We start from the raw sequence: 15,117 nt of genomic DNA, 5'->3' as shown, positions 1-15,117 counted from the left end.
CCTAATAGTACTGTAGTGATTAAAAAAAAAAAAAAAGATATGATAGGATTTGAAGGATATACCCATGATGGATAGTGATGGTAGCAGTATTTGCGGATCAGGATTGCATTTTTTTTTTTTCTTTTCAAATATATTCAGTTTGTTATTTTCAATTTGTATTCACATCTAGACAGGAGTTGGGTCCTATGTTTTAGGATTAGATTGTGATGAGAATATCTCATCTTAGAATTGGCTATTTATGTACTCAAGAAAAGATCAATGAAGCTAAGCACAGATAATTCCAACTCTGAATTTGCCTCTCAATTCTAGGAGGAGAATGGCCTCCCTTCCACATTACTGCATATTCAGCCCCTCAATTGCTTTAACACCAAATCCACCCCACACATCCTAGTTCATAACAATCATATTATAGCCATTAAACCAAGAAAGGGTTGGACAAAGGTGAAAGTCCTCACTACCAATAGTGGATCTTGTTGCCTATATTCCTCAACTGAAGAGTCACCAGTCACCACCATTAGTGGATGTCGCTGCCTATTCCTCTTTTGATCATTTACGTGTAATGATGCTTAGACAGAACTTTAAGGCTGGTGTGGAGAGCATTTATTCGATTTGGGGTTGTATTTTTATGTGTTTGGCATCCCTTGATGATTGTGTAAACTTCAAATTCGGTTCCACTCTCCACTAAATCATGAAAGATAAAAAGAAAGAGGTAAAATTATTAAGGGCATAGTGTGTATTTGTCTTCCTTTATATAAGAGTGTACTTTATCTGTGAGTTTAGTATACGGGACACTTTCATTAAAAAAAAAAAAAAAAGTATACGAGACACATTCATATGTGAGAGAGAAATGCAACACACTTGGGGTATGGAACCAATAGAAACTTTCAAATTTAAAAAGGAATGATGTTTTAAATCCATTTCCTTTTGATGTTTATCTTTGTGTAAATATTGAAATTTAGCATGGCTACTTGTACATTCCTTCTATTTGAAGATGGATAGGTTGCAAACATGAAGTAATGGCATGTTTTCGTAACTTCTTAATTTTTTATTTTTTATAAATTTGATAATTACTTCTTGAATATTGAATTTAATAATAAAAAAAAGAAGGTGCCAAGATTTTCATTCTACACTTCCTAAGTTAGAGCATAATTTGGATGTAAAAATATGCAATAATAAATAAAATCAATTAAAAAGGATAGGAAAATTTTAGGAAGAAAAAGTAACTAGTGCTGAGTGATTCATAGTCGACAATTCAGAAGTACTAATATTTTACTTTTACTTTGATGGTCCACAGATGATTCTTGCACAACGGTCATGATTATTTGAGATAGATTTGGTATCATTTGCAAATTACAACTTTTTGCATTAGACTTGGCCGACTTTAGAAAATTTTGTCTTTGAATTGCTTTTCTCTAGAGCATGCTAGCAATGAGAATCCTCTTTGAAATCTTATTCTCTAGGTAAAATATCATAGTTTAAAAGAAAATGATTGAGAATCGTCTTTTAGAGATTATTCTACTGAAATTGAATTTCACTATCGCATGGATATTTATATAAAATTTTACGCGTCATAGAAGAAGGATGAAAAATAGATACTGTATTTCAAAGGAATCAATATATTAGAATAAAATAACACTATTCATCTGTTAGGTGATGAGTTGACAACGTTTTGATAACATTATAAAACTTTAGAATCTAATCATATTTTAGTTAAATTATTCTAAAATGTCCTTATTTATAATTTATATCTATACTTTTTTGTGAGTCAAGCTTAGTTAGCATCATATTATATACATAATTTAAATAATTTTATAATTAAAAAAAATTGTCTATTCGAAATTAATATTTTATATAAAAAATTATACCATCTTCTATGAACATTTTCTTTATACGATTTTTATGAACATAAAGTCTAAATTTACCTACATGAATATCATGATGTCATACAAAACAAATTTGAAATTAAAAAAAAAAAATATATATATATATATATATATATATATTTTGGTAGACTAGGTAGAACTAAACTACATTATTTAAAAGGGTCTTTGAAATTAAAACAATCATTGAAACCTATTTTAAGTAAGAAAATCATATGGAATTATTGAAAATAGGAAGAAAAAGTTATCTGTGGAATCCAAAGAAACACTTCTAAGAAAAACACAATCAAATAATATAATAACTATTCATTAGGAATCAAACACAATCAAGTAACAGTTTTGAGAGTTTTTAATCTTTGAAATTTCGAAAGAATCCTTTTAATTCCTAAAGCAGTCAAGTTTTCACTATATTAAGAATTATCGTAACTCTTTTCATATATAGATAAATTTTTTTATTGGGTTTTACGAACCCAACCACTTTTAATAGTGTGAATAAGCATCTTTTTTACTTCACCTTAATTTCATTGATTTTGCGCAACTCAATATCATAGAAAGGGGGATTTTTCTAATCTACAAGCCCATTTCTTAGCCCAATGGGCAGCTCTTTTGCATTGGACTGGGCATCCAAACTTTTTAAAAGGGATGGACCCAGTAGGCTCCTTCCGTCACGTAACTCATCTTCAACAAAGTGATACGTGTGCATGTGTTCTTTTCTCTAGGAAGAAAAGAAAAATTAGGGACGGTCTGGTTTCAAAAAGTGTTGCTGTAAACACAAATTTTTCTCAATTGTAGAAAATCAAACAATTGAAAAGAAATAGGTTTGCAAATATAAGTTTGTATTGATGTATAATGAGTACCATCTCTATTTCAATTCTTTTACAAAAGAATACCCTCTGATTCTATCTTCATTGAACTTGACTTGAACAAGGAATCTTCTTGACTTTAGTTGAAAGATGGATTGAACGGTCTCTACAACAAATCTCTAGCTTCAAGCTTATTAGAGATTTATTGTTTTTCAAGTCTTCGAATGTGAAGGCTCTAGGGTTGAAGTTCTTCGGGGCTTTAGAGGCTTGATCCGTTGAGCTTCAAAGATTTGGGTTTGTTGAGGTTTATGGAGGCTTTTTAGCTTAATTCCAATAGAACTTCAAAGAATTCGAACAATAAATCTTCTTGAATTTGGTTGGAAGATGGATTGAACGGTCTTCTCAACGAATCTCTAGCCTTGAGCTTGATAGAGATTTGTTGTTCTTCAAGTTCTTCAAAGATACTTCAAGTTCTTCAAAGTTTCTTGAAACATAATTTCTCCAGAGCTTACGCCTCTTGAAAACTTCCTCCTTCAAATGAGAAGGGATGTCCTCTATTTATAGTGACTTTAGAGGATAAGCTCCACTTCGAATTGATATACTTGAAAGTATGTAGTAAACTTTTGATTGGCCCAAATTCTTCTTAGAGATAATTATCTTTATTTATCTATTTTGATAAATATCATATTTTGAATAAAGATAATAATCAACAAAGATAAATAATTATCTCTATTTAATTTATTTAATAAAGATAATTATCTACCAATTTTGAATAGAAAATTTATCTTTATTTTATCTATTATTTATTTTAATAAAGATAATTACCCATAAATTTTGGATAGGAAATTTATCTTTATCTTGTGGGCCAAATGACACATGGCAAATTTTGATATGCCAATGTGATGCCAATTTGGATGACACATGTCATCATTTGATTTAATAAATTTAATGACATTAATTCAGAATTTGCCATTAAATTCTGATGTGGCATTTTATAATTGGCTTAAAATTTTGCCTCCTACAGTTGCATTCAGTTTTTATATTCTTTAGTGTGCGTTTGGATAAGAATGGAAAATTAAAATTATTTCATTATTCAGCTTATTTTTGCTACTATTCATAAGCTTCACTGCACTTTTTAACACTATTCATGAGCCCCACTGTACTATTTCAACTAACTTTTACCTTTATCTACAGTACTTTCAGTAATAATTTATCAGTTTCAACAAAATAAGTGGTATCCAAACACACTTTTATTTTATATTCAAATCCTAAATCTGAATTAAAAAAAAAAAAAAAACACTTATTTTTATATTTGGTAGTGTTTGGTAAGTTGTTTTGAATACATATTTTGGATATAGAATACATTATACCCGTGTTTGGTCATTGTTTTATGCTAGCATTATACCTGTGCGATGCACAGCTTAATCAAAATTCATATGTAAATAGTTTTTATTTAATAATTTACTTAAAATTAGATAATAGAGTAGATAATGAAAATAAATGAGTATTTGACTTTTAAGATAATTAATGAATACAAATTGTGTGAAATTAAGGTATTATAAAATGTGTGTGTGTGTGTATTTATTGGGCTTTAAGGCTCAATTAATCACCAATGTATATTTAAATAGAAAAACCTTGAATTTAATAATTAAAAACTATCAAAAACAATAATTGAAATCATATTTAAGTGGAAACCTCAATTCAATAATTAAGAACAATCTAAAATAATGACAAATTTTGCAAAAAAAATTAAAGACAAATTCACAACAAAAATGATGGGTATTAATATTGTTGCAATTTAAGATGCATTAGACATTTTTTTTAGTATAGTATACGATTACTACAATTTAAGATGCATTAGACCTTTTTTTTTTTTTTTTTAAGTGTAGTATATGGTTGCTGCAATTTAAGATACATTAAACCATTTTTTTTAGTGGACTAATTAAAAAATAAGAATAATTAGATTACACTACATCTACATTGCTGCAATTTAAGATGCATTAGACTTTTTAATGTAAATGTTTTCTTTTTAAAATCTAAATATCTAAAAATATTTCTTCAATTTAGTGCAGCTATTTGGCGCAATTATGGCGTCTAAGCCCAACGCATTCTAAAAGCAAACATATTTATTGCATTCTTTTAATAAGTTATTACTTTTATATATATATATATATATATATATATATATAAGTGCCAAAATTGTCGTAACTCAATTTTCTTTGAAATTTTGAAGGAATCTTTTTAACTCCTAAAGCCCTCAAGTTTTCGCTATATTAAAAATTATCGTAACTCTTTTAATATATAGATAAATTTTTTTATTGGATTTTACGAAACCAGACCGCTTTTAATCGTGTGAATAAGCAAAGTAGAAGCTCCTAACTTAACGTTTTCTATACGTGAGATCTAAACCTCTCCAATCAATTCACTTTTGATTGTAGTAGGGGACTTTCTCTCCTTATCTTTTCTTCTACATTCTTCTTTTTTTTTTTTTTTTTTTTTTCTTTCTAAATTTAATCCTTCACTGTGTTGATATGGATGCGGAAATGGAGGAACTTTGGAAGAAGTTTAATCTTTCTATAAGATGGATATCAAAAGTTGAGGCATCAGAAGAGCTTTGTATAGAAAGTGGTTTTGCACTATACAAACAACTGAAAGGGAGCAGAGGAATCATGGGAGGATTGCCTAAAATTGCTCAAGTGGATGAACCCAATTCTTCAAATTTTCAGGTATGAGTAGTCCCAATTCTTTCTTTTCTTTGGGTCTTTCTACTAAAAGGCATTTGCATTTATATATAAGGAAATAAACCCAGCAGGAAAGGGCCCATGCTACTAGTACCACTGCTCTCATATGCAAAAGCAATTGAATCATCGAAAAAGTCCCAATGTTGTACTTTTGCTTGTTTAAAAACTCTTGGGCTCTGAAATTGTGCAAATGGTCAACAACTGGGTTGGTGCCTTCTTTTTCCTTTATTTTCTTCTCTCATAAAATTTTTCCTGAAAGTGTTGTACATAAACCTATCTTTTGCTTCTTCATCCAGATAATATCGATTGTATGTCATAAATAAGTCTTTAAGGTGATATACTTGGCTTATTGATTTAGGTGCATAAACAGATTGAAAAGTTCTGATATTGGAGTGAGATGTTTTTGAAGATCAACTTAGATAACTAATCCAGTACCAGTATTTAGTTGCTGCAATTTATTTTTATGTATAAGTTTACCATGCCATGTTTTGCTCAAATTTTAAGATATTTTAACACAGAGATCTCTATTCTTTCTTGAATTATTGTTGTGTTACTTGTGTAGTGAGATTGGATTAAAAGCATAGCTTAAAATTTGGAGCGTAGAAATGCACTAGATTTCAAATAGATTCTACTTTATGCATTTTGTTACCCCCAAAAAAAAAAAAAAAAAAAAAAATGAATGAAGTGAAATTCTAAATCTTGAATGATTTATTTTTGAAATTGGAGGTCAAAACGCAAGTGATTCAAACAAATAAACAGAAGTTTGTTTGTTTGTCTGTTTTTTTTTTTTTTTTTTTTTTTTTTTTTTTTTTTTTTTTTTTTTTTTTTTTTTTTTTTTTTTGTAAGCCAGCATAAAACATAGTGTTAAAAACTTTCTTGTATTTTCTTCTCCTTACTTTTCAGCTTGATGCTAGGTGGAAAAGGTGGAAACTACTCCAACAATGCTCAATTATCCTTGAGATTGGAATTTAGTTTTGAAGGATCAGACAATTCACTATTTCTAAAGGTTCATAATCATACATCTCCTTCAAGATTCAGTCCTTTTGTGTTAATCAAATACCCTACTTTCTCCTGTTTTCTTTTGTTTAATTTTAGTTAAGGTCCTCAATTATTTGATTCTGTATGCAGGTGTGAGAGAAGGTTGGAATTCTAAACCAGCTAGAGTTGGTTTTTCCTCAAAAAAGGTTGGTACTACTTATGCATCTACAAGCAAAAAGTCGATTCTTAATTATCTCAATCCTTATCATGTAATAGCTTTCGTAAAAGTCAGGATTAGGGATCCCTATCTTGTTTTCTTTCCATTGGCAGATTTAGTTAATAAAAATACAAATTTTTTTGAAGATAGCTTCAGTTTTTGGCAACTGCTACTTGGGGTGTTCTACCACTACCTAATGGAGCATCAGGTTTTTAATTAAAATCAGAATATTACATAGGTAATCGCTTCAATTTTTCCTCATATTTGTTTTGCTAGTGAAAACTGTGAAACAGGTTGCCTATTTGATGCCTAAGAAAATAACAATATTCATAAAGCTTTTTGAAATTTCCTGTCTTCTCAAGGTGTGATAAGGAATTCCCCTTATTTGATGAAGGATTCATAGGCCCTAGATTATGCAAACCATGGTAATGCTGTCAAAAATCACATTTCTGTTTGTTGTCACTGAAAATTTTTCCCAAAAAAATAATGATAAGAGTGGAAGTTGATTATCAACTTGTGTATGTGAATTAGTTCTATTCAATACAGAAAATTGGATTTTGAAGAATTTTGTGTGGCTGCCATAAGTTTGCATCAGCTAGAAGGAATGGAGAGCTGGGAACAACATGCAAGGCATGCTTATGAGCTGTTTGAGATGGATGTCTACAAGCTAATTATTTTTGAAGGAACTTGCCTTTGTATTCTCATCAGTTTCAAATGGCAAATTTTGATTCAATTGTTTAGGCACGCATTCACTATTAACTAATAATGGTTCTATGGTTCTACATTCCTCATGGCATATCATGATGACTTGGTTGATATAATAGTTTTTGGAAATTCTTTTGCTAGGATTTTGGGTTAGTCTCCAATTGAGATAGTTGGAAGTACTTTTAGTTTTCCTGTCTTCAAGTAATATGAACAAAAACAAAGGATCTTTTGTGATGTCACTATGTTAGTATAATACGCGAATTGTGATAACTGTGTCATACCCACTAATCGCAAGATGGTAAAGTTGGCTTGTTGCACTGATTTTTTTTTTTTTTTGGGGGCAAATTTGTGTCTTTAAAAAAAAGTCCCTTTGTGTATCATGAGTCTCCAGCTAGTTAAGCATAGTCCGAAATCTGCCATAGAAATGGTATTTTAATCAGAAATTAATTGTTAAAGTACACAACTCTCTCCTGTATTGTTGAAGTGTTAACCATATAGTGTAAATATTTCCATTCCCTTAAGCATTTTTTTTTTTTTTTTCATTTGCTTTTTAATGTCTGAACTCTAAAGATAAATCTTCAACAATAGGTAAGCATTTAAACATAAATTATTTTCAAATTATTGGTATCTGCATTTGAATTCATAGTATCTGGTCAGTCACACACTCGAAATACAAATTCAACATAGACCCATCAAAAGAAGGGTTTGTCTTCTTTAAATCTATCCTGCACTGTCACACTTCAACAATCCCATACATTGACAAACTCCATCTGCCTATACTAATTTATGCAGAACTTCAACTTCTCAATTCTATTATATTCCCTAAATGGAAAAAAGCCTCCTGTCATCTCTGTCAACTGCCCTCCTTAAATTTCTAATCATCATTGCACATAATGTATCTCAAAATCAACTTGGTAAAGTGATATACTTGGTATGTTTATTGATTTAGGTACTTAAACAGTTCGGAAAGTCTCACTTGCTGATATTGGAGTAACCCTATGTTGTGAGATCATTTAAAAAGTAATCAGGTAATTCATTGATAAATTATTATTATTTTTATTTATTTACATATATTTTTTGTATGAGTATCTACCATGTTTTGCTTGGTTTGTATCAACTTTCTTGAATGATTGCTCCGTAGCTTCCCTGGATTAAAAGAACAGCTTGAAAAATTGAGTTTAGAAAAGCACTTGATTTTAGATGGATTACATGGCATGCATATAATTATATAAAATGGATGAATTGAAATGTATACTTTTAAATAACTGGAATTGTAGATACCAAAATTAATGAGTTTTTTTTTTTTTTTTTTTTTTTTTTCTAAAAACCTCCTTATAACATGGCATTGGAAACTTTGTAGTTTGTTCAGTTCCTTACTCTTTAACATGATGCCAGGTAGAAACAGGTTGGGGCTGCTCTAATCCTTGAGATTTGAATTGATTTTTGAAGGATCAAACAGTCCAGGATTTTGAAAGGTTCATACAACTTCTTTAAGATTCAACCCTTTTCTGTTGAGAAAATACCCAACTTTCTCTTGTTTTCTTTTGTTTAAATTTGGTTAAGTTTCTCAATGATTTGATTTTGTATGCAGAAATGAGACAAGGTCAGAATTCTAAATCAGACAAGAGCGATGTTTCTTCAGGAAAAAAAAAAAATCTGGTACTACTTATGCATCTACAAGGAAAAAATTGACTTAATTCTTTCAATCCTTATATTGTCAGATTAAGAATCCTTTTTGTTCTTTCTCCATTGGCAGATTTTGTTTATTACAAGAAATATTCAATTTGCATGCAAGAATATGCTACGAATGGAACAAGTTTCATCATCTACCAGTACCTTTTTGAGGATATCTAAAAAGGTTTTTTTTTTTTTTTTTTTTGAGAATGAAAAAAGAAAAAGCTTTTTAGAAATTTCTAAAAGCTTAGTGGTTAATTTTTCTAAGATGTTTATCAGTTTTTTTTTTTTTTTTTTTTTTTTGGAGAATCTGTTTGAAGATTTGATTTTGATATATAAATTGATACATATTATGTGCAGTTATTTATTTCCTTGAAACTATGGTAAGTACCTTTCCTAGCTACCGAAACTTTCAAAGTGCACACATATTCTCTAGAAACTTGAACCCCAGTTTGTATCTGGTAGTCTTGTCATTAAAATTTTTTAATGTAGAAAGAAAATGAATTACAATTAGTGGCGGAGCCGATAATTTTTTCTAAGAGACTGAACTAGATATAAAAAAAAATTCTTAAGTAAAAAACTCCCCAGCCAAAAAAAAAAAAAACCTTTATTTCACAAATTAACTTTCATAATTCTAAGGAAGTAATATTTATTTCTTTATGTTTATATCTTTTTTCAAAATTTGAAAAAAAAAAAATTTGAGGAGTAGTCTCTAAATCTTGAACATTTTGTGTCTTAAAATATTTACCAATTGTGAATAGTTTCCGTATAAATTACTAACACACTTTGAAAGTGAATTTTTCTTATCCCAATACCTACATGCTAGTACTATAAAATATAATAAATAATATTTAAAGATTACTTAATTTTTGTCAAATATAAATGAGAAAGCGTAGGGACATTACTTTTCTACCATAATTTTTGTTCAAAATTCTAACATAGTTAACAGTGGGTGTCAGCGATAAAAAAGTAGGGTTTCAACTTCAACATGACAAAAATTGTAAAGGTTGAAGAACTTAATATAAATAGCAAATAAATAAAACAAATAAGGAATCACTGTTTTCAAAACTAATTAATAAATATAAAATAAAATAATAAAGATTAAATTTAAAGATGAAACTTGTTAAGCAAATATCATTTTACACAATATTTACTAAAGCAAAACAAACAACAGTGATACATCCTACACATAAAATGCAAGCTGTGCAACACTATACACACTTATCAAAACATTACACAGTTTAGTCCTTTATTTTTGTTTCACATATACCCAGACCCACAAGTAGCCATAGCCCATGGCCCATAGGCTTATTCACAAAACAAACTTGTAATCTCAAACACTATAAACAGTTTCTCAAAAAAAAAAAAAAACACTATAAATAGAGAGAGCGAGAGAGATATTAGTAAATGTCTGGCTACGGCTTGGGCAACAATTTGGATATTTCAGCGGGGTAAAAGGCAGAGATTTGTGTCACTGCAAACTGTAAAGTACTCGAGGGTTTGGATACTTCAGCGATGTAAGGGAATTTTTTTTTTTTTTTCACATTTGAGTTTTTTGTGTAGTAAACGGCAGAGATTTGTGCTCTTTTTATTTTTAATTTTTTTTATTTTAATGAAAAAATGGATATTACTCATTTGAGGATTTGTTAAGTCTAGTTTGGTTATTTGTATTTAGAGGAATTATGGGCTTAGGAATGAACCAAAGTTGTTTTGTTCTTCTGTTAATTTTTTTTTTGGGCTTTAATGAATGAATTCTAAAATTTGAGGAGGCCCAAATAAGAGAGGATTAACAAATTTTTCAATGGATTTTACGGTACCTTCAATATAGGGATAAGCATCTCTTATTTTTAAGGCAAAAATGGCCCATTACCATCAATTTTGGAAATAATTTGCTCAGAAACACTGTTTCCGAACTATATAGCAATGTACCACTTTTTCGGGCCTATAGCGGCGTTTTCCTGAAAATTTTTTTTATAAGTCCCCATAACAGGTTCAAGGGGCCCTATAGTGGCGTTTTTAATCCCTATAGTGACGTTTTTGGGCCCTATAGCGGCGTTTTCCTGCAAAAATTTTTTTGTAAGTCCCATAACAGTTTCGAGGGGTCCTATAGTGGCGTTTTTAAGCCCTATAGTGACGTTTTTGGGCCCTATAGCGGCGTTTTCCAGCAAAAATTTTCGAGGGGCCCTATAGTGGCGTTTTTTAAGCCTTATAGTGACGTTTTCGGGCCCTATAGCGGCGTTTTCGGAAAAAGTGGTATTTCCCTAATTATTTCCGAAACAGTGCTCTGTTGCTAAATATTTCAAAAATTAATGCTAATGGGCCATTTTTGCCTATTTTTAAAGTATAATAAATACATTTGTATCTTTCTTTTAATTGATGTTGCTCAACTTAATATCATAAAGGAGATGATTAGACAGTTCTATTAACCTAAACTATAACTAAAATAACCAAAAATATTGTAGCTCAACTGATTGTTGCCCTAAGTTGCTCTATTTATCAATTTCATCTTGGCAAACCTAGGCTTCTTAGCATGTGATAAAAATATTTGATTACAGAATTTGTCCATATCATCTAAACAATTAATGAGGCTCTGTTAGCCACTCAATGTATCCAGCATATGGGAAGAACAGAAAGATTTTAAAAGAAAATTTCTTAGTCCTTGGCCATTAGCAAACTTTGCTATTGGAGGTAAATAATTCAATTCTAAGCAAAATTGAATCCTTAAAATGATTCTTGGGAATTGAAATAAATTTTTTTGCCATAGGTGATTCTTTGAAGCAACAATAAGGAACAAAGCAAAGTCACTCATAGTAGTTTTATCTAAATCTGATTCGTAACAGCAACTTCTATTCTAGTTGATCAATGCCAATGGTAGGCAGGCAGCATTCCAGAATTACTTCTATTCCAGCCTTTTTCACTTTTGGGTGTTTTATGATCAACCTTTGTTAGCAAAAATAAACTGAGTGATGTGGAAGTTGATACATAAATCTTATTTGTATCATATACTATTTTCATGGCTCAGATATCTGTATCTTCATTCTATTTGATCCATCAGTGTAACAAGCTTTTAAACGCTAATCCTCACTGATCTGACAGTATTGATTGTTTTAAGCATGTGAATGTGGAGCTCAGCACTTGGGGGTTGGATTGGTTATCTTTTGGTTTGGTTTTGAACACGTTGTATGGAGCAATTCTTCCAGCTCTTTTTAATGGTCGGTGAGATATAATCCATATGATAACATTCCAAGTTTTAAGTTTGTTTTCACTATCCATTTAGAGAGAGCAGAGAAAAAAGAAAATGAAAGTGAAAAATGAATGTATTTCCTCACTCTTTTCTATTTCCCTTTTTCCCATTTAGCTGAGCTAATGAGTATTTGACTTGAAACTTTTCATCGAAAGTTCTCTCCTTAACTAGGCAATAGGTTTTTTATTTATTTGAAAATAGAATGGCAAAATAGCAATTCTTACTTTCTTAGTGTTGATTGGAATAATATTTCATCGAGTTACCTAGGTTTAAGTTAGCTCCTCTTACCCTGAACAAATGTTAGCACAACGTTACATCATTTGCAAAGTGATCTTTTGCAATCCTTATTCCTAATAGTGTTGTATATTGTTATGTTTCTTCCTTTATTCTTATATTCTTTTATATTTCAAATTCTGGAAACAAAAGGTTCAAATCTCCGATATTCAAACTATTTGTTTCCAGCATATTTTGACTGCATTGACTTAAAGCAATGCAATTTTTTTATTAGGTCACAAGAAATTATATATCAGATGATAGGAAACTTGTAAGGATCATAGGATTTTAGCATATTCTAAAAAAGATTCCCATCACTTTTCTCATGGTTTGAATTTCCCTTCTTAAACTCTCTTCTAATATATTCAGCAAAAAAAAAAAAAAAAAAAAAAAACTCTCTTCTAATATATTTTGAGTGGATGAGTTTCTTCTTTCATGATGATTTATCAAGATTAACTTAGAATGAGCTTGCCAACATATAGAAAGTAAGTAATATTTGATTGGTAGGCCCAACCAATTTATTTCATCCCAACCAATTAATTTTCTGAGTAGTACAGACCCCTTAATTCCATTCAATTTGTTTAAAAAAGATAATGAAGAAAAAAAATCTCTTGAGAAGTCCTAGCAAAATAGAATAAATTTAAGAGATCTAAGTTTTTTTTTTTCTAATAGGTAAGAGAAGAAAGTAAAATTGAGTAGAAATCATCTAGAATTTGTCATTAAATTTTAATAGTTAACTTTATTAGAGCCGTGAATAGAGTTATTATTTGTTTATACAATATCCTTGAGCTGTAACATTGCATTGGATATAAAATCATATAATGGAAGGAGTAAACATGTGATTTTGTGCCATTGTGATAGGCTTTTGCAAAGACATTAATTGTAGCTCAGTTAGTGTATCTACAGGAACAATTCACACTATTAAGGCCTAGCATGAGTGATTTCACCTCTCTATTACAAACCTTTAAGATGGTCTGATGTTTTTCTAATCATGACTTCTCTTATTTTAATACTCTTGAGCCATTATTAATAGTGGTGGATCTAGCAGGCTGTGATAAAGAACTCTAACAATGCAATAAAGGATTTGCAGGACCTAGATCATGCCAACATGGTAATACGGTCAAAATTCTTATCTCTGTTTGTTAAAACTGATTGCCAAATAATACTATAATGACAAGAGTAGCTGCTGATTTTGAACAATTTTGTGTGACTGCCATAAGTCATCCGATAGAAGGAGATGGAGAATTGGGAACAACAATCAAAGCATGTCCTGTAAGCTGTTTGAGAGAAATGGGAACAAAACTGATTATTATAAGATCTTGCCTTGATTTATATTCTCATCACTTCCAAATGCAAATTTTGATGCCATTTCTTAGGTGGGCATCCACAATTAAGTAATGATGGTTCAGTGATTATTTGTTATTAGATTTACATCCTATAAAGTATGGTAGCATATGGTTACATCATCTGCACCATGATTTTCTGCAATTCTAAATGTTTCATTATGAGAAAAGGTTGAATCTCTATATCATCACCTCATTCCTTTCCAAACATATCCTGATTGGATTGATTTTGAACTTGTGTGGATTATTTATGAGATTGCAGGAAATTACATATCAGATTATAGGATTCAAGTCGAATTTCATTCTTCCCAACCAATGAATTTTCTTAGCAACACAGACCCCCTTCCATTCCAGATTAAAAAAATAAAAAAATAAAATACAAAACCAAGAAAAGACAATGGAAAAAATAAAACTTTATGTCAACATTTCACATGCATATGTCGCTGAAAGTGTGGACATGTTCTTTATAGTCTTCACGCGGAATCTAATTATTGCAGCTGGGAAGCTTTTTCTCAAGTGGAATCATTATTGATCAGTGGGGGGTCCTTTTTCAACTTTGGTAAAGCCCAACCTCCTTTCGGAGCAACTTCAAACTTATACCTTCTGTCACGTACTTAAGAAAAGAACAAGGAATGAAGCTACGTCACTTAATATATTGTCAAGGTTTCAAATTTGAATGGTTATCACTTAATCTGCCCACTATTCTCTTTAGGATGATAAGGAATATAGTAGACAAACTTAAATATCAACAAATGCATTTTTGAAACCAACAAATATTTTCAAGGACATGTTCTATTCCATTGTTTGAGCCTCACAAACATGATTGATTATTAAGTTGTAATTGTACATACCAAATTTTTGAAATTTCGAGAATGGGAGTACCAAAATAACCCATAAAAGTAATAAATCAGAAACACACTATCATAGACCTATTTGAGAAGTAAACACTGTATCCAAAACTTGGACCAAAGTTTTATCAGCAGATTAACGAGAAGAATTGGGTCTTAGCTCGAAGAAAGAGCACCAATGGGAAAGAAAAAGAATCTCACACATCTTACTGGCAGTGATATATTCAAGGCACTAAAAACATGGCCTTTTTAAGAGCATTCCCATTAGCTCATGTATACTCTTCTAAATTAGAAAAAGTTGCAAGTTTTACACATTTTGAGCAAAATAACACCCACATCAGTGGGTGTAAAGTTGTATATATTTTACACCTGACCGTGTAAATGAACAGTAACTGTGTATATATACACGGT

At 30.3% G+C, this 15,117-nt stretch overlaps 2 long non-coding RNA genes across 2 annotated transcripts; both read left to right on the top strand.

The window, feature by feature from the left end:
* Positions 1-5,001: 5,001 nt before the first annotated feature.
* On the top strand, positions 5,002-9,398 carry LOC115979958. Its single transcript, XR_004089249.1, has 10 exons — positions 5,002-5,409; positions 5,496-5,629; positions 6,339-6,430; positions 6,553-6,608; positions 6,770-6,857; positions 6,982-7,044; positions 7,151-8,352; positions 8,720-8,799; positions 8,916-8,983; positions 9,081-9,398. It is a non-coding gene; the product is annotated as an uncharacterized LOC115979958 (long non-coding RNA).
* Positions 9,399-13,256: 3,858 nt separating this feature from the next.
* On the top strand, positions 13,257-14,010 carry LOC115979959. The gene is made up of 2 exons (XR_004089250.1): positions 13,257-13,626; positions 13,736-14,010. It is a non-coding gene; the product is annotated as an uncharacterized LOC115979959 (long non-coding RNA).
* Positions 14,011-15,117: the final 1,107 nt, after the last annotated feature.

Source organism: Quercus lobata, chromosome 3 (assembly GCF_001633185.2).
Source record: "Quercus lobata isolate SW786 chromosome 3, ValleyOak3.0 Primary Assembly, whole genome shotgun sequence".
In the NCBI taxonomy this organism is placed as follows: Eukaryota; Viridiplantae; Streptophyta; class Magnoliopsida; order Fagales; family Fagaceae; genus Quercus; species Quercus lobata.
The sequence above is the reverse complement of the archived record's forward strand: the minus strand, read 5'-3'. Positions and strand labels throughout refer to the sequence as shown.